Genomic DNA, 20622 nt, shown 5'->3' on the forward strand with positions numbered 1-20622 from the left:
CAGAAGTGGCCCTGTGGCTCAAGTGGTAGAATGCTCACCTTGAGCTGTAGAGTGTAGGGACAGTGCCCAGGCCCAGAGTTCAAGCCCGACGATAAACCAAAATTTAAAAAAAAAAGTCTCACGGACTATACTCCCTAGGCTGGCTTTGAACCATGATTCTCAGCCATCAGACTCCTTAGTAACTAGGATTACAAGCATGAACCACTGGCACCTAGCTACATAATTATTTTTTACACATTTATGAAGTATGGAGTGTTAATCCCATTCATTTATAGGTTGTGTAATGATCAAGCTATATCATATCCATTAGTTTCTGTATGTAACATTTCTTTTTAGTGAGACTGCTTGAAAAGTTATCTTTTGGCTGTGATGAAATATCTATTCTTAACTATAATCACTTTGGTCCTTATGGTGTACAATTAATATATTTACTTTTAGTATTAGAAGTCTGCTAATTAAACTCATAGAAAGCATGAATTGTATGGTGAAAGAAGTTCATGGTTCCATTACTTGTTTTAGGAAAACAATTATGCCTTTTGTTTTCAATTATATTTCTGTGGGAATGTGAACTATTCATTGATTTAACTGTTAAAGTTGATAACTGTTACATTATATCAAGTTGATTTCAACTTGTATTTGAAAATTGCACATTTAACACAAATATGCTTGCACTTTCTTCTACCACATAACTAAAATAACAGTAAAGCAAAGCTTGGTGTTAGTGGGTCATGTGTAGAATCCTAGAAACTCAGGAGGCTAAAACCTGAAGAAATTTGGTTCAATGTCAGTCTAAACAGACAAAAATGTGAAAATTTATCTCCAATTGTCCAGCAAGAAGAAGAAGATGAGGATATGGCTCAAAGGATAGAGTGTGTTCAGCCATGAGCAAAAAGTACAAGGAAGACAATTAAACATAGAGTTCAAGCCCTATAAATGGCATAGACACACAAGACAACAATAAAAAGTACTATGAACATCAATTATGAAGACAAAATAGTAGAAAAGATCATGAGAAATATTGCATAAAGAGCTGGAAGACAGAAATCATTTGACAGAATTTTGATTCAGGAGAGGGAAAAATCACAGTCTCATTGGTACAATCACATTGTACTCATTTTTGTTGAAACCTCGATACTGGGTAACACGGGAAAGAGTAGATTGGATTACCTGACATAACAGACATTGCCTGTGACTGACTATGCACCATCCCACTCTGCAAAAATCTAAAATTGTGCTTACTAATTTAAATAAAACCTCATATTAGATACTGTTTGGTCCACACAGACTGGGGTCCTTATTTTGAGGCTTCAGACTTATGTGAGGCTTTTGTTAATAACCAGTCCTGTTGTACCCACTTTCCTTTGTGCACCTATACCTTACAAAGCTGACACCAAGCCAAGGCTTTGAACTAGACACCACGGCATTAATCTCTCCCTTTTTCTCCAGCTACAACTCTTTTCACATGCTATCTCTGTCTTAGTATTAGTTGTTTTCTTACTAATCCCTACCAGAAAACTCTTATATTCATCTAAACTCACTATAAGTATCCTAGTTCAAAAAGGGATTAAAGGTTTACCATTGGCTGAGGCTCTCATCTGTAGGTTTGCTCCCTAATAAATCTGTGCTACAATATCTCTCTTTTCTTCGTGTCTTTTGAGTCTGACAAATGATTGATTCGGTTTGATGTAATCCCATTTATCCAACCTTACTTTGGAAGTTTTGACCTGTCCCAAGGAGCCCTCGTGTTTCCTCGAACTCTTCCTGTAAAATTCTAAGGTATTGGGACTTACATTGAGGTCTTCAATCCATTTGGAATCGATTATGGTGCAGGAAGATATATAAGGATCTAACTTCAGGTTTCTGTGTGCACACAATTCCATCAGCACAAGTTTTTGAAGAATTTGTCTTTCTTCCATCCTGTGTTTCTGGCTCCCTTATCAAAGATTATGTGCCTATAGGAGTGGATTCATTTCTGGGTCTTCAATTTTGTTCTATTGATGGAAATCTGTGCTTCTATTGGAAAGAACGGCATTACCACATTCCTGAGGAAATTGACTACTCTGTAAACTGAAAAGCAAAATTCTATTTTTACAAGATAAAATTGAGGAAAATTTTGAACACATAAACTATAATATAGAGAGGAAAATGTGGGAGAGAAAAGATAAGATGAAAAGTAGAGTAGCTGTCAATTGAAGAACTCATAAACAATTATCAAAACCATACAAGAGAGCTGGGGTAAAGCTCAGTTGTAGGACTAGACTAATATATACAAAGCCATAGGTTCAATCTCCAAGAAGACCTAATAATAAGTTAATAAATAGTAATAATCAAATAATTACTTGAAATAAATGCTTTCATATGAGAGAGGTCTGAATCCTAAAACAGTAAACAAAATACCCTAAATTCTTGTATCCAATGACATGAAACTACAAGAATGAAGAGGAAATAGTTTTCCTTTTCTCTCCTTTCTTTTCCTTTCCTGTTTTCTTCTTTTCTTCTTTCCTTTGGCACTACTGGTGCTTGAAGTTGCTAAGGCTCTGACCGCTTTAGATTATTTTTCAGATGAGGTATTCCTTTTTGGCCAAGCCTCCCTTGAGCAATAATCTCTTACCTATGGCTTCCACAAACGAGAGATAACAGGGAAATTACCCTATATCTTAGTTTCTTTTTTGTACTTTCTCATGACGTTTTTTGGTCTCTGCCTTCTAATTAGCATGGAGTAATTCAATTAAAACATGGACCCATACTATTTTTCATTGTAAACATTCAATATTGACTTCTGTTTTCTAGATATCATTAAATTTAATTGAGATTAGTATGGATATTTATGATGTTATAAGAAGAACATAGAGAAATCCCTTGAATAGGTTTTTTCAGTTTCTTTAAATATTTATAGTATGAGATTAAAAGTAGGACATTAATATTTCACAAGTATTATGCAGACTTCATTTGTTTTAATGATTTTGTGCACGCATTAAGTTCAATATAATTTTATCAACTCTATATGAATAGTTACAGACATGTTTCTTTACCCTTTTATAATTAAACCCACTACTACTCTTGGTCCCATCCCAAATCTGTTTCATCCTGGAAACCAAAACATTTTTTTTCTCCGACTTCTAGATTATGCAATAAATAAGCTTTTAGGATTGCCCTCAAATCTATGGTAGATTATTCCCTGTTGTTTTATGCCTTAATATTGTATTGTATTCACTCGATTAGCCTTTTGGTTCTGTTATTAGAGAAAGTAGCACAATTCGTTTCCCATTCACCTGAAGAAACCTTGAATTGATTTCCATTTCTTTAACTAGAGGAAATATTGCTGCTATAATCCTCTGTGTTTTGGCCTTTGGGTGAATGTTTAAAATTTATTTTTATGAGTCAAAGCCTGACGAGCTCAATTCCTGTGCTATACTCTAGGTGGTTGCATATTTCATATTCTAGGAACCTGTCAAAATATTTTCAGAAGTAGCTTTCCCATTTGAGATTCCTGCCAGCATCCAGTTTCTCTGTTTCTTGATAGCATTTAGTATGGGCAATATTGTATTATGTGCATTAATTCTCATACATGTTTTATGATGCCATTTTTGTTTTAATGTGCATTTATTTGATGACTAATGATGCCTTTCTTGGGCTTATTTTTCACAAGATGTATTTTGCTAGTTTCTAATTGATGTTCTTTTTAACTTTAGTTTTTGAGAGTTCTACGTAGAGGATAATTTGAGGCATTCTTCAGGTATAGGATTTGCAAATATTTTATTCTTATGGGTACACTTCATCAACATTATCTTCATCATCATTATCATAATCATTATCATCATCTGTTGGGTCTTCATCCATCCCACGAAAGACGGCCAGGGTCTGAGGAAATGTATGTGCGGCAGCTCACCCTTTACCCAGCCTCCCTCAGCCCGGGAAACAATCAGACCCAGCAGGGAGTCAAGTCAAGCAGGAAGAAACTCATTTATTAACACAGAGCAGCCTTTTTAAAGCAAAAAAGAGCAGGTGGCATGGCAAGGGAGGAAGAGGAACCGATCACTGTCAAAGTCACACCCTATCATGAACCTAAGCTTCCACAGGCTGGATATGCTCTGAACGAAAGCAAATTGTGCTCTGCCCACTCAACTCCCTCTCAGCACCATCTTTGCCGCTCATGTGCCCTACAATCATCATCATCATCATCATCATATCATCATCATCATCATATCATCATCATCACAATTAGTAGTATTATTATTAGTTTTGTATGTTTATGTATGGTCCTGGGACATGAACACAGGGTACCTGAGATTAGTTTCAATTTGTTAACAATTTACCATTTCAGTCATGCCTCACTTGTGGCTTTTTTGCTGATTAAACAGAGATAAGATTTTCAGGGACTTTATTTTGTGGGTTGCCATCAAACAGCAATATTCACATCACAGCCTACCAAATAGTTAGGTTCAAATACATGAGTCCCCTGTTCCCAACTTCTATTCACTACTTGCATATGAGCTTTCACAGACTAAATTATTTTATACATTTTTGAGTTCTACTATATCGAGTTTTCCTTTCCTACAATTTTAATGCCAAATTTATGTATGTTTCATCTCCAAAATTGTCAAGGCATCTTCCTTTGTTATACATTTGCATCACTCTTTTTGTTTTATATGCCACCTTCAAATCCTGCTTGAAGTTAATATTTGAATAAATTGTTATTTTAAGTCAATGTTCGCTTTTTAATTCTCCCCAATATTGTCTAACATATCACCACTTATTAAAGAGAATGTCACTCCACAATTGTTTGGTTTTACACTCTTATTAAATATTCCTTGATAATAATTAAGTGGCTCTAATCTGGTGTCCTACAGACACATTGAGCTGTATAATCTTTCCTCTACAAATATAACAATTTTACACTAACATAGCTTTAATATTAGACAGAGAAATATATTCCAGTTTATTTTCCTTTGTCAATGAGTCAAAGAGTGATAGTCAGGTGTTTTTAGAAATTTTCATAAACTTATAAATAAAACTGTGAAGCTGGGCACTGTTAGCTCATGCTTATTATACTAGCTGGATAGGAGGCTGAGATCTGAGGATTGCTGTTCAAGGCAGCTGGAACATGAATGTCTGTGAGACTCTTATCCTCAATTAACCACCAGAAAACAAGAAGTGGCACAGTTGGTCAAAGGGTAGACCACTCACTTTGAGCTGAAGAGCTGAGGAACAGTGCCCAGGACTAGATTTCAAGCCCCATGTATGACCCCAAAAAAGGGGTGTGGGAACAATTAATATCTATGCTCAATTGTATCCTCCAATCCATAAAAAGTATATGTCTCCATTTACTTAGACTTTTGCTTTTATATTCAGCATTGCATAATTTTCATTGAGGGAAAGTCAACAACACTTTAATACATTTTGACGATATGTGGAGATGGAACAAAAAAATTCACAGAAAACAGATGAAAAATAAGGGGCAATGGGATTGGAGAAAGACAGAAATGGTTTAATCAAGCCCTTGATCAATATGTGAGTGTGTAAAATATTTCAATAAGGTTTCTTTGTACAATTAATATACACCAATTAATAAATATCTTCCAAAGTCATTGATATTCAAGTATGTCATAAAGGATAAATACAGATTTTTGTGGTGAAATGAAAGATAGAAAATACATACTTATATTAATACTTATAGTAATAATAAACTAAGAAATTTGGTCAAGATTTTGAGGGCTCATGGCTCATTAGAATAGAAGGCCCTTGGTATCTAACATAAGACTAAAATATTAGACTTCAGCCTATCTTTAAGACTGCTTAATGCTCTTGCCTTTTGAGTAAGTATTCTCTTTATTGTTGTTGTTGTTGCTGGTGGTGGTCGTGGGCCTTGAAATCTGGGTCTGGGCACTGTCCCTCATCTATTCAGCTCAAGGATAGATCTCTACCACTTGAGCCATAGCTCCACTTCTGATTTTCTGTAGGTTTATTGGAGATAAGAGTCTCATGGACTTTTTCTGCCCAGGCTGGCTTTGAACCACGATCCTCATTTCAGCTTCCTGTGTAGGTACAGTTATAAAATGAGCCACCAGCACTGGGCTGGAATCAGTATTCTTAGTACAAAATAAAAATACAATTGATTTGGAACCAAGCTGTAGAAAGCTGCTTTTTTGGCTTCCAACGAGAGCTGACTGGTATCTTATGAGTAGATAGATTTAGGAAAAATTGAACATATAAGTCCACATGGAAGGCTACAAAACTCTTTATTGAAGATCCAAAAATAATAAGGACATGAATTGCAATAACTACCTTGGTAATAAGGGACACGTTTGGAAGTTCAGTCTCTATAGTTACTTTTGTAAATGTACAATGTCATTTTATTCATTTTTGTTGTTGTTGTTTCCTTAGTATGTTCTTTCCCCTTTGGAATATCTCCTGTTGTCACTGTACTCGATTTTGATACCCTGCATCTTGTATATACATGTCTAATCTGGGGAGGGTAAAGGGAATTACAAAACGCTGAAACAAGGACACAGGATGACCCATTGCAACACAGATACCAATAAGAATATATTGGAAATCAACCTTATCATTTCATGCTGCGAAGAATGGAGAGAAAGGAATGTGGGAGCTGGGGGAGGGAGGGGATAGTGGGACAACAACAAGGAAGGAAAGGGGTAATAATGATCAACAAGTAATGTATTCATTGTCTTACTCATGTAACTGTAACCCCTCCATACAACATTTTAACAATAAAAATACAATAAAGTAAAAACAATAAAGGACATATTTGGCAAATAAAGTAAAATGCTAACTTACAGACAAATGAAAATAATAATAAACATGTATGTACACATCTGTATATTCATATAAATGTATACATATATAGGTATTTGTGTATGTACACATATAAGTATGAAGATATGCATATGCACATAGTGTGTATACATATACATTTATTTAAAGAGACTTGAATAAGAAATATATTAATGCCTATGAAAAACTTTAACCATCCTGCCTATGAAAAGCTTTAACTATCCTGAATATGTTGTCAAAAAATGAAAAGTATTTTTACATATCTTTATAATAATATACCAAAATCCAAAAATATTTTCCACAGTGCAGGTTCAGATTTAACAACTAAACAAATATCTAAATGTTAATTTATTAAATTGAGCCTCTAGAATTCAAATAATAAATTTATTTTATTCTTAGATATATTATATCTATGCTGAATTTGTGTGTCTCAAGCTTGTAATGCTTGCTACTCAGGAAGCTGTGGTCCAAAGCCAGCTTTGCCAAGAAAGTTTGTGAGACACATCTCAATTAATCACACACACACACACACACACACACACACACACACACACACAGAAAGCCAGAAGTGGAGTTGTGGATCAAATGTAAGGACACTATCCTTGAGTGAAAAAAAAGAAGGTATAGGCCTTGTGTTAAAATCACAAGAATAACACACACCCACATGCACACACATGCACATTATGTCTAAATTCTTATTTTAGTTTGAAGAAATAAGCAATATCATGAATAGTAATATTTGTTTCATATCCTGCAACTTTTATGAAGTGGTTTGTAGTACAATTTGCTTTAAGATATAACATAGGTCATTAAAATTAATATTAATCTAGTTAATATTTATAATTACTCATAACACATTGGTATTTTATGTATACACTTAAGACATATTATGAGTAAAAGAAAGAAAGGAAGACTAGAAGAAAAGAAAGAAAGAAAGAGAGAAAGAAAGAAAGAAAGAAAGGAGGAAAGAAGGAAAGAAAAAAGAAGAGAGCAAAAGATAGAGGTAGGGATGGAGGGAAGAAGGGAGGAAGGAAAGACAGAAGGAAGGAAGGTAGAAAGGAAGAAAGGAAGGAAGAAAGGAAGAAAGGAAGGAAGGAAGGAAGGAAGGAAGGAAGGAAGGAAGGAAGGAAGGAAGGAAGGAAGGAAGGAAGGAAGGAAGGAAGGAAGGAAGGAAGGGACAAAAACAATATAATTTACAAAATCTGTTATTTAGCCCAACATAAACTTCATGTAAGTTAACCCTTTTGTAAACGCAAGGTTACAATTGTCACTTCTCTGCATGTTCTCCATGCATGAATGAAACCAACAAAGGAAGGATCAGAAATAACCAGATGAATCTGTTTGCATCTCTAGTAAATATGTACACAAATCTTTTTCTCATTTTATATACATCATCAAATAACTATTTCCATTGTTATAAATATTCTAAAAATTGATGTAACCAAAGTGTGTCCCTTTAGTATTTAGTATGTCACACTAGTATTTATAATACTATTAATATTACAGACTTCATATTATATTAATTATAACATTTATATATTTTATCAGAGAAAATAGCATACTCTGATTTGGTGTCTGTGGGAGACTTAATAGCAGACAGCAATTAAAATCTAAGGAGATCTGTATTTCTGAAAGCAGTTAACTCATTGGAGATTGGTCAAATACATCAGAAGGGCCTTAGAAAGGCTGAACATATTTACATGATTGCCCATGATGTGATTCAAGAGCCACAAAACAATCATACTTCACTTTGTCATCACTACAATTATTCCCATTGTAAGAATCATTCACATAAATTACACGATATGGGTTTGTCCTAAAGTTATTATTTTCTATGAAATAATATAGAAATGATACACTACACTGAGTTAAAGAAAAAGTTGCATAATGTATTGGACACTGTAACTCTTTCCAATTACACGCATTGAAATTCTATTCCCCTGTCTGGTAACATTAGAATCAGACTTTCAGAGATGACCCTGCAATAATGATCCTGATGAAAGAAGCCCAATATAACTAGTCAGCAAACATATTATAATGAACCAGAAAGTAGACCCCCCATAAGACAAAGATTTGCTTTGAATAACCATTTTTATAATTAATGTTCAAGCTTCTAGAGTATGGGTAATATAGTCCTGATGTTTTTAATCCACTTACTTTGAAGTATTTTCTTATAACATCCCAATAGAGAACAAAAAGCAAAGTAGTATTGATTTAAATTTCAAATTTTTGAAAAAACTATTCATAATGTTTTATTATTTGAACTTTATTCTCCAAACTTCCAGGTTACAAATATTATTAAATGGGAATTGAATTGAGGTTCAATGTTCTATTCAACTATCATAATTAACATTTGGAATATTTTTATTATCTTTAAGTATTTGTACAAAGGAGTTGCCATTCACTGAAACAGTTTATGAATACAGTGTCAACCCTTTCAACATTTTCATCCACCCCTCCCAATAAACCAGTCTACTTATCTCAATATTATGTTATGTATGGAATTACTTGCCATTTAACAAAACATTTTATGTATACAATACACTTGGAATTGTGTTACCACTTCAACATCTTCATCCCCATTTCACACTACCCATTGTTTTGTATATTTCAATTCTGGGAAGTATGCAACGGATTCTTGCCTGTGTTCTATCCTTTTCAATTTCCTACCCCTCCCACCTTGCCCCCCACTGTCTTCTCTTGTAGTACACATTTACTGGTATTTATTTTGTTGGGTTTTGACTTAATGTTTTAAGAGAACTATACTATTTTCTCTTTCCATGGACTCTGATACTTCAGATAATACAATTACCTCCTAGCATATCAGCCACTATGTTTACTTTTACATTTATACCACCTTCTGACTACCAAACATAAGGAAAGTCATACAACCTAATTTTCTCTGGGTCCAGTTAATTTCACTTAATATGATTATTTCTAAGTCTGTCATTTTCCTTAAGAATGGTACAATAGGGGCTGGGAAGGTGGCTCAGTGGTAGAGTGCTTGCCTTGCATGCGTGAGGCCATGGGTTCGATTTCTCAGCACCACATAAGCAAAAAGAAAAAAGCCAGAAGTGGCATTGTGGCTCAAGTTGTAGAGCATTAGCCTTGAGCTGAAGAGCTGAGGGACAGCGCCGGGGCCCCAGACCTCAGGCCCCACGACTGGACCGCCCCCCCCAAAAATAATGGTGCAATATTATTTTTTCTGATTGATGAATAAAATTTGATTATGTATGTATATATACACACATACTTGTAAATAGGGATCAATTCTTGATCCCTTTTTGCAGTGAGAGGCATCTGGGCTGATTCCATATGTTGGCTACAGAAAATAATGCAACAATGAACACGATTGTGCTAGCACCTTCAGTGTGGTCTTCTGCTCTACTGGATAAATGCCAATAAGTGGAGTTGGTGGATCATAGGGAGCTTTCTATTCAGTTTTGTGAGCAACCTCCATAGTGTTTTCCAAAGTCGTTGAACAAGATTACATTTCCACCAACAATGTAATAGAGTTTCCTTTGGACAACTTCCATATCAGTATCTGTAATTGTTCGTTTTTTCATAATGGCATTGTAACAGGGATGAGAAGAATCTCAGTGTTGTTTGGATTTGCATTTCTTTCATGGAGAAAGATATGTCTATTTGCCATTGTTACTTTTCTTCTAAGTAGTTCTCTTTAAGTCATTATCCCATATATTAATTGGGCTCTTGTTTATTTGAGGGTTTATTTGATCTGTAAATATGGGTTAGTTATGTAAACCCTCGTCTAATGCTTAGTTAGGAAAAATCTTCTTCCATTCTGTTCTCTTTCTATATACCCTGCTAACTTTTTCCTTTGCCATGAAGAAACTCTTCAGTATGATGCAACTCTATTCACCCAGAAAAAATGATATTACACCATTCATAAGGAAATGGAAAGACTTGGAACAAACCTATATTAAGTGAAGCAAATCAGACTCAAAGCAATATAGGCTGTCCAATTTCCCTCATTTGTTGTATTAGAATGTGCCTCTAATTCTACAACTTAAAACACCTGGATGTTAAAAGAGAAAACATTACATTTGGACATGATAAATTACATGGGATTCTAAACATTTAAACAGTGAGATCAAAGCAGGATGCCCTTTGGAGAGGATCAAAAAGGCTCAATAGCTATATAAATATTATCATATCAAATAATGTTCATCAAATTGATCTCCAAGAAATGATGATAGGTTTTTTTTTTAATTATTATTTTGCTTTTTCCATCTGAATTCGGATGCTGTTTGTTTTGTTTTAATTTCTGCACCTTTGGTCTTATATGTAAGTTTGGAAAGGGCAAGGGGAAACAAAGAAATGGTGGGACAAAGGGTGAACAAATGTAACAATGCCACTCAATAGACACTACCTTGTAAATGAACTATACAACTTATGGGGGAGGGAGATTGAAAGGGAAAAACTGGGAGAACATGAGGGAAGAGGTGACACTGTTGAAAAAGTAATGTGCTCATTATCTGACTTATGTAATTGGATCCCTTCTGTACATCATCTTTACAAATTAAAATTGGACCTCATAAACAGGCCAGAGTAGTTATATTAATATTAGATAAGATTGGTTTTAATGTATTCCTTCCCTTACACATGTAACTAATCTCTCTTTAAATCATCCTAACAACAAAATAAATTTTTTAAAATAATGAAATATAAAACCTGACAGGAAATAGAAAAACACTGAAAAAATTTAGGTTCAAAATGCAAGTAAATTTTAGACTTACACTCTGAGCAAGAGTTAGGATAAATGTGAAAAAGTAGCTTGCTAACATGCTGATTCGGTTATATGTAGGCTTAGGCAAAGTGATCTAGTTAGAGCTGGGGTTGGGATGGGGAAAAGATGCAAGATATTGTGTAAAACTGCCACATATTTTAAGAAGAATGAATCATAGTTAGAATGAATGAAAACGAATGTCTGTGTTACTTTAAAGATTCAGATATAATTTGGTTTAAAGAGTGAGATACTTTTTTGTTCTGGTTAGGGTTAGGGAAGGATAAGCTTTATGGTAAATTTAAATTTTCCACTAAGAAATAGAAGCAAAAAATATGCGATTGAATAAAATCTAAATAATTTTCCTTACATTAACCAGTTGGTGTTAAATCAGTCTGTGTTTAGGATTAGGTTTCTGATTAACTGGGGTTGAGGATAGAGTAAAGAAATGGGTTAAACTTGTGGCTCATGCCTATTTTCCTAGCTACTCAGGAAGCTGATTTCTGAGGATCACAGTTCAAAGCTAGCCCAGGCAGGAAAGTCTGTGAGACTTTTATTTCTAATTAAACACCAGAAAACCCAAAAGTGGTGCTCTGGCTCAAGTGGTTCAGCTCACACCTTGAGCTAAAGAACTCAGGGATCGAGCCCAGGGCCAGAGATCAAGCCCCACGCCAGACAAAAGAAAAAAAAAGAAATGTGTTAAATGTTAAGTAAAGCTGAATGTTATTTAGGTTCTAGGAATTCAGGAAAAGAAGGGATAATGGAAGTACAATGTATTTCATAATATCAGGATTTGAGATCAATGGGTATAATGATTCCTGTTATGGAACAAGATACATTCAGAGATAAGAGTGAGAAAATCTATAGGGTTTAGGAATACCTGCAATTTATTTCAAGAATTGCAAGTGGAATTTCAGTTAGGATTGCACAAAACGAGCATTTTTCATAAATTTTTGAATTGGGATACTATTAGTGTCAAGGTTATGGTTAGGATTCCAGCCATGGTTAGGGTTAGAGTGAAGGAGAAAAAATGAGGCTCAAATTCAAAATAAATTTTAATATAATCCTTGTGCGAATTACAATGAATGTGAACTAGAGTATTGCTATTAATATTAGATTCTACTTAAAATCACGCTTATGGTTATTCTCAATGTTCCAGTTAAGATTATATTTAGATTAGAAAATGACTCAGATATTGGAAAAAATTGAAACCTATGTTTGGAATGTTTATTTGAATCAAGTTAGGATGAGTGAAAACTAATGAACTTGTGTTAGTGTCATATAATTTGGATTAAGACCAGGGTCAGTATTTTGTTCTGATTATGATTACTGTTATGAATAAGAAAGTTTTTATTATAAAATTGAGTTTTCACTAACAAGTAGAATAAAAAATATGACACTGAACAGTAACTAGAGCATTATCATTATATTTATTTCTCAGTGATCCTTCTTGTAATGATTAATGAGCTTTTTCCAGCAAGGTTTAGGTTGAGAGCGTTAAGTAATGGACTAGGTGGTAAGTAAATCTGAAACTGTTTTAGGGTACAGGGGTTCAGAAAAAGGTAGGATCAATGGAAACTACAGTATTTTTCCTGATAAGATAATTTGAGGACAAGTAATAAAATTGTTTATGTTAGGGAACAAGATAACTTCAGAGGTAGAGTCAGGAAATTTTGGGGAATTATGGCAAACTGTATTCATTTCCAGAGTCCAAACTGGAGTATTCATTAGAATGATTAAAAACTAGATTCTTTTTCTTAAACATTAGAATTGGACTATAATTAGGGTGAAAGTTAGGTCTCAGTTCCAGTTGGGATTTGTGTTAGCATTAAGGAAAACTTCATTTTCAACATAATGTCTTGTGAGTATCATTGTTGAAATGGTTCATCCTATGTTGAACCTAAATTTTCTATTTCTCTAATCCTAATTCTAATTCTTTTTGGGATCCTAACCCTAACCATAAAACCATAATAATAATGATAGCTCAATTCAAAAGTTAAAAAAGTATTCAATTTTTATTCATCCTATTAATCCACTGTACATCTTGAGTTAAGCTGCAATTTAGCTTAACTTTTCCAAATTAGTTTACATGTGCATATATAAAGATGTAATTTTATGTGAAAAACAGAAGATCTTTGGAGGTAGGAGTAATGAAAAGGAAATAGAGGAGTATAATCAAATACTTTAAATATATTATGAAATCGCCACTTCTGGCAATTAATATCCATTAACAAAATAACTAAAAGTTAATAAAAAGTACACTGCCTTCTAGTGTTCTTTAAGAGAACCATGACATGTCTTGTGAAATACTTATGTTAGATAAACTTTGTTCATGCATAATTTATATTGTTATTGGCCAATTATTTAACTTAATGAATAAAAATAAATCAAATAATATTCCATGACAAAAAATATAAAACAGTTACTTAGTAATTGTTTGAGAAATAGTTGTAATCATGCATTTTAGGAAACTGAATTTCTATTTCCCTACAAAGGAATGAATTTGGTTTACTAATCTAGTGTTTGTAGTAAGTTTAGAGAACATAATTGGCATGAAAAACATCTAACAATACATCTTCTCTTGAATGAGTGATATTTTAAACATTGTCTTTTATTCAAATGAATACTTAGGTTTACATTTCAGAATAAATGCTATTTTAACTCCCTTCAGAACAAGTACTTGCTCTGCAATTAAATGTACTAGCATATTCAGATATTTAAAAGCTAAATTTTCAGTTATATATGTAGCTTTACGTGTTCAGAATGACATGATTTTTAATTCATAAATGTTTAACCTCAGATTTTTGCTTCACCAATATAAATGGTCTCAAGAGGTTGTAGTGAAGGCTCCAGTAACCAGATTGGTCAAAATCATTTCCTGAATTCTAAATTTTAAATCTAATAATTTTTAGGTTTTGATAATATCATTTATTGTCTCTTCAGAGCAATTAACCTAAAATAAATACTATTTTTAAGCATTTCACTCACATTGTAAATAGTATTAACATAGGTCAAAAAGAGACTAATTATTTAAGATTCAACATATTTGGTGATCTTAGTGTGAAGAATGTAGAGAGTAGAGATTTTTATATTCAATAAATATTTTTGTTTAAATTAAATCATATATCTGGATTTCTAATTCGGAGGTTAATCACATGGAAACAGGAAAACAATAAAGGAGTAATTACTTTGGGATCATTTTTCTTCTTAAAATTATGAAGCAAAAATATCTCTAAGAATATATTTTTCAATAAAATGTTTCAACTCTTAGTAAAGTGCATTATACTTTAATGTAAAGTTTTTCTCAAAATAGAAATTCTGCAACTAATCTAATGTATGTGTTCATGCACAAAATTCTGTGACTTTTAGTCTTGTTATGTGATTTTATTTATATTTTTTAGTTGTGACATGATCCCTATTTACATTTATTACAAACATCTGTAATTATACAAATCATCTCTGTACACACTAATTTATGTAAGATAATATTCAAACAAAATTATCTTTTTTCCTGTATCCAACCGGGAAGGATGATGTGCTGAAGTATATTAAATGAAAGTACTCTAACGAAGAGTCTTTATGGAATGAAAATTTGCAACATGTGGATGTTCTACTTGGCTGAACAGGAATTCTTGTTTCTACAGTGCTTTCTTACCTTTTAATCCCACAAGGAAAGCTACAAAAATTGAAGTTCATATGAAGGAATTGCATTCCTAAATGATGGGGCAACCCTGCTCAAAAGTTTTATGTTCTATATTTTTAAGCATATTAGTAATTCAGCTGTGAGTACATTGCATGAGACTCCTGAATTCACAGCTATTGCGGTGTAATAATCAGAAGAGAGGAAAAAGATTATATTAATATTCAATTCCTCCCTTTGACCTTCAATATACCAATTAATTGTCAAATCAATCATGTAAGATGTTAGTTCATTTTTCCCTTTCTAATTAGAGATTAAGCAAGTGCTTTTAGCAGTTAAAAGTGGATTGTGTTACAGATAAAAAATCTTCTTCTATAGGCTCTTAAATTGAAAACTTGTCTTCCTATATTGAAAGCACAATTAACATTTACATTTTTCCAGTTATTTTCCTTACCTATGAGTTCTGATCATAAATCCTCTTATGAATTTTTATAGTATCTTTGAATAAATCACACGATTTGCATGTACTTATCATCTTAAGGAAAGGCAGTCTACCTTTATATTTTTCATTCTATGTGACAAACCCTTATTTTTTGTTTCCCTATATGCTGAAAAAAATGTATCCATGGAAACAAGATATTGACAGCAAATCTGAGTGTAATTTTCATTTTTCAAATTTCAAATATAATATAAACTTTGTTTTGACTAGTCATTTTTTAACAATGAGTGATATTCATGAACACTAACATTTTGGTGCTTTTAAGTAAATTGAGACTTGATGTGGTATGGTAGTTCTAGTATCTAGTTGATTTAATCATTAGATTATTCATGTATAAACATGTGCATTGCACTTTTTTATTTTTTTAATCTTTTTTTGGAGGGTTCCGGTCATGGGGCCTGAAATCTGGGCCTGGGCGCTGTCCCTCAGCTCCTCAGTTCAAGGTTAGCGCTCTACCACTTGAGCCACAGGGCCACTTCTGGCTTTTTTTTCTGCTTATGTGGTCCTGAGGAATCGATCCCAGGGCCTCATGCATGCAAGGCAAGCGCTCTACCACTGAGCCACCTTCCCAGCCTCGACTTTTGTATTTTCATATATAAAATAGTCCCCAAGGTTTTATTTTAAAGTATAATGGGGGAGAGTTGTCTTCATGTTAAAAACTTTATATATATTTCAATTAAAGTATTAGAATGGATTTATTGATTAAAACATAGAAAAGTGTAAATAGTCAGGTTTCTTGCTTGAGACTGCATAAATTTCATATGAATGCAGCTCAAGATGAGACTGAGAGATAAATTCATATTCATATCACTGAGATTTACATCACAATATAGGAAATATAGGTATTTTAAGGAATTGGTTATTCAAAGCCCTTGATATATAATGGAGGAAGAATTGAATTGAAAATAGCAGAGGATAACATATCAATATGCAGGGATTATGATTTTATAATACTAATATGAAAGAACTGAAGCTTTAGTCTTCTGAAAAAGAAAGTTTAGCTTGTAAATTCAATATAAGGCATTAGCTGTGATGAGTCTAATATCTTTCCTCCAAGATATCCAAGAGTACTATACTCATCCTCTAAAAAGTAAATAAGTAATTATTTTAACAAGCTTTGCTTAATATTAATTTACTTGAAGCAAAAAGGTTAAAATGTCTTCTCTTTCTTTCAGTGTAATAATATACATTTCATATTATTACTGTCTCTTCATACAAGCCTGAAATCACTATTTCAAAGTAACATAAACAGAAAAACAGAAATAACCAGAAGTGAACAGACAAAATATTACCTCCTCTGGGACACAAGAACACAGGCAATACGCAGGAAAATTTATAGCTTTGAGTATATACATTAACAAATTAGAACAATCTTAAATCAGCACTAATAATGCACCACTAGGTCCTTGAAAAACAGGAACAAGCCAATTCAAAAACTGGTAGATAGAAATCATACAAATTAGATTAAAGAAATAAATAAATTACAGTCTCAGAAAAACATACAATCATAATTGACCGATGTGTTAAATAGTTCACTTTCATCAATGTTCAAGGAACTCCACTGCTTCATTTTTTCACCCTTTCCCTCAAGCTCTGTGCCCACCCCCACCTTCCTGAAGATGTAGAATGAATATACCATGCATAAGGTAAAGAAGACAGAATCATCACAAACTATAAATAACAACAACATACACTAAACAAAAAACAGAGTCTTCTGTTTCCATACCTCAGGATGTTTATCATGTTATATAAATGTAATTGTTTTTATAATAAAGTCAATTCAGGGATTAAGGTGTGATAAACTTATAATTTTCTTTCTATTTAGTAATGCTTTTATTTTACATTAATGTTGTAAGTAACACAATTCAAATCCTAGTGAAATTTGGAGGTTCAGATTTAAAGTTAAATATTCAAAAGTTCTAATAGTTCCATTTTGGCAACCAAACTGAAAAACAGGCATGTTTTATCCTCAGGAATGTCATTATTTCATATGCAATTTTCATATGTAATTTTACCTATGTTTTCTCTTATATGATAACATATTATCTGCTAATCAGAGAAATACGAAAAGACTTTTAATTATGATATGAAAAATGCATTGACATGAATGAATGAAATCAGGGAGTAGATGGCCCAGTGCTGGGTGGTTCTGTTAAATATTCTCACGATTTTGAATGATCTGGTGTTTTTGTATGTGTGGAATTTTGAATGTATTTTATGTCTGGACAAGAAAGTTTGATTAATAGATCATTGTCTGATACCCAATATCTGGAATCTAACCTGAGTCAGAGTGGTAAGTATGTGTGTGTGTGAGAGAGAGAGAGAGTGTGTGTGTGTGTATGTGTGTGGGTGTGGTTGTCTCTCTGCCTGCCTGCAAGTCTGGATTTAGAAGGAAGTATCTTATTTCTCTGAGGGTATATACTTAATTCTATTAGGTATACTCCATTAATGACAGCAGATAAAATCAATGAACATTTTGTGCCATATATTTATGTTCCTATGATTGCACGAACAAACTAAAAATTATGTTTGGGGTATGAGTTTGTAAAAGGTCAGCTGAAAGTATAAACATTTGTAATCTTGAGAAAGATATCAATGGCAATCATTTCAGTGTAGATAAATTTTGACAACACTTGCAGTGATAGGTAATCCTATATCAAAATTCAATATTTATTGATTTTCCATAGCTACACTATCCTATAAATTTGTAGGAAAACAAGCTAAATTATAGAATCATAAAAGTAATGTGATTATTTATTGCAAACAGTTTTACAGTTAGGTCCTGATTATAAGCGCTAGGATCAACAGAAATAAAAACACAATATACAACATGGAGTGAGATATTTTATAATGAAACATATTTTAATATACTCTACATTGTTAGAAAGACTAGAACGTTGGGTTAGCTTTATAACTTACGATAATAAGTGATATTGTCCTTTTATTAAGCAGAAAGGCTTACTCAGATTTACAAGATTGAATGTTTCAGTGTATGTTCAACTGGTTTTATTGCTTTGGGGGCCAGTGACAAGACAATGTCAAGGAGGGGAGTATGTCAAAGAGAAATGTTTTTTGCCTAGAATGATTAAAAGATAAAAGAAGAAAGAAGATGAGAGTCTTTCTCATGAGTTTCACTCTGAAGAACTTAATCTCCAGAAGAACTATTCAGGTATGCTCCACAGTCTGGGAGGAATTGGAATGTCATTTTTCTTTAACACATAGGTCTTTATGGGGCATTCTAAAATCAAATGGCAACATCTTCACCAATGATAACTTGTCCAGTGGTGGAAGCCACTAGATACTTCTATAAATTCTAATCACATCTCAGCAGACTAAATATTTTATGGAATTCCCATTAAAATAGTTTCTTGCAGACTGACTGGGTCTTCATAATGTGTATCTGTGTGTTTATATGTGTGTGTTTGAATAAACTAATAAAACAATGTGGCAGATTAAAGTATTAATATGGTCTTGTTTTTTCTTCTCATACTATGAAAGCCTGTCACAATTCCCAATCAAATCCCATCCAAGATTCAAACAATAATGCTGTCCCAAAATTTCTTTATGTTAACCTAAGTACATCCATCTCATTTCAGATGGCCATGGTATAGGAAAATTTTAAATCTTCCAATTACGTTGTCACCAAGGAAACAACGTACAATATTTCTTTTAAAAAAACCTAGAATGTAGAATATTTTATCCATAAAATTGAAGGAGTATACATTATAGGATTTAATTTAAATATTTAGTCACATAAATGGATATTCTTTATCCCCAACTCAGAGCCCTTTTAAACTACATAATTGCACAACTCATCTATTACCATCTTCCATGAAGACAGTCCTTGCTGTAAACAAACCAGATGTGGTGAACAAATTAACATGTACACCATTGTTACATGCTGCTCTTCTAAAGCCTGGAAGTGAAAGAGCATTTAATGCATGTGTAGAGCTGGTTCTAAGGATTATAGAAAGTGATTACTTTGCACCATAAATAGAAAAATCCACAGATGTTTTAAGTTGTTTTTTGTTTTTGGCATTTGTGAGATATATTTTGGAAAGCACAATGAATGAAAGCATGCTATTTTGTAAAATTTTGCAGGCAGACACATTTACTGAAATGTTTCATATGAGAAGACAGACAATAGGGTGGGTAGGATGTGGTATGCAGCTTTAAATACAGACAAGCAAAACAGAGAATGGGAATTTTTTTTCCTTAACAAATGCTTTCTGGTTATATTGTACTATACACTATAATGATGAAATAATCATTTCTTTGGAAAAGTAAGGAGAAAACACTGTCACCTGTTGATTTTCTTTTTAAAGTGAATCTTAAATGTCAAGTTCAAAGAAATTTAAAAGCCTTAATAAAATATTATCGAGTATTACTTTCATTTTTGATGAATAGTTAAAACAAACTGACAGACTGTTAATCCATTAAGATTTATAAGTTTCCTGCTATACATTTCCTATTGTTCCTCTTTTTGGGGGTGATATATTTTTTTTTAGAATGGCAACATGGTCTTAACCATTACCCACAAAATGTATGCTGTCATAGAATCAGAGAGTTTTTGGGGTTTTTTGTTGTTTTGTATGGTTTATTTGGTCAGTCTTGGAGCTTGAACTCTGGGCCTCAGTGCTGGTCCTACACTTCAGCTCAAGGTGAGCGCTCTACCGCTTGAGCCACAGTACCGCTTCTGTCTTCTAGTGGCTTACTGGAGATAAAAGTCTCACAGACTTTCCTGCCCGGGCTGTCTTTGAACTGAGATCCTCATATCTCAGCCTCCTGAGTAGCTAGGATTACAAGCATGAGCCACCAGTGCCCAGCCAGAGAGTTTTATTTTATTAAATTAAGACAATAATAGGTTCATTTTATGGCAACACAAAATATAAACACCAATGACATTTTTCCCTAAAAAAAAAAACACTTATAAAAAAATCATGAGGG

This window comes from Dipodomys spectabilis, unplaced genomic scaffold (assembly GCF_019054845.1).
Source record: "Dipodomys spectabilis isolate Male_0828 unplaced genomic scaffold, ASM1905484v1 ptg000183l, whole genome shotgun sequence".
Taxonomy (NCBI): Eukaryota; Metazoa; Chordata; class Mammalia; order Rodentia; family Heteromyidae; genus Dipodomys; species Dipodomys spectabilis.